This window comes from Geospiza fortis, unplaced genomic scaffold (assembly GCF_000277835.1).
Source record: "Geospiza fortis unplaced genomic scaffold, GeoFor_1.0 scaffold40, whole genome shotgun sequence".
Taxonomy (NCBI): Eukaryota; Metazoa; Chordata; class Aves; order Passeriformes; family Thraupidae; genus Geospiza; species Geospiza fortis.
This window is the reverse complement of record NW_005054297.1, coordinates 13,659,424-13,660,187: the sequence shown is the minus strand read 5'-3', so window position 1 is coordinate 13,660,187 and position 764 is coordinate 13,659,424. Positions and strand designations below refer to the sequence as shown.

The 764-nt window shown below is 60.3% G+C and overlaps 1 protein-coding gene across 3 annotated transcripts in view; it reads right to left on the bottom strand.

Annotated features, from left to right (window-relative positions):
* PDGFRA (platelet derived growth factor receptor alpha) overlaps window positions 1-764 on the bottom strand; it is a 36,621-nt gene that overhangs the window by 32,804 nt on the left and 3,053 nt on the right. The gene's annotated exons all lie outside the window — the stretch shown is intronic.

Below are 764 nucleotides of genomic sequence, written 5' to 3'. Positions count from 1 at the left end.
AGGGCATCGCTCCCGCCTCTGGTCCGCAGCCGCCTCCCCGACGGGGTGCGGACGAGCCCCGGGGCTGGCTGCTGTGCCCCGGGACTGCTGCTGCCTTGCTCGATCTGTCGCTGCTGGCTCCAGAAAAAGCTGTCCAAGTCCTGTTCTCTGGAACGGTTCCTGAACTATGGGATCCGCGTCCAAAAATGTTGAGCAATGCCGCGGACAGCCAAAAAGCCATTTCCTACTTGCTCCTAGGACTTTTCCAGGGGACTCCAGCCTGGCAGAGGCTGGAAAGTTAGCAACTCTGCGCTTGACAAAATCCAAAAGGTGGCCGCGAAGACTTTGCCCTTCCCGGGGTAGGAGACAGTGGGGTCCAACAGTCCGGCAGGGCATACGGCAGGGCTGGCATTCCCGTCGAGAGAGGGGCTGCAGGCTGGAAAGGCTCCAGGTACCAGCCTGTCTAAATTCAGCATCTTCCCTTTCACCGAGACACTTAAATAAAATAAAAAAAAAAGACGGGGCGCACAGGGATGGAGGTCGGGTCGCCTTTCGGGGGTTGCGTGCGTGCCTCCGCTCGGGATCTCGGGGCATTTTAGGCTACCGGGTTAGGGGGAGCGAGGTGAGAAAGGGGATCTAAAGGAGGGAAGGTGGTGAAAAACAAAGGGTGGGGGAAGGGACGGGAGAGCAGCGGGTTGAAGGAAGAGAGGGATGCGAGAAGAGACGGAGCCGCTTACTTGGTCGGTGCGCGTCCCCGCTTTCCCCCCCTGGGGCGGGCGCTGCCG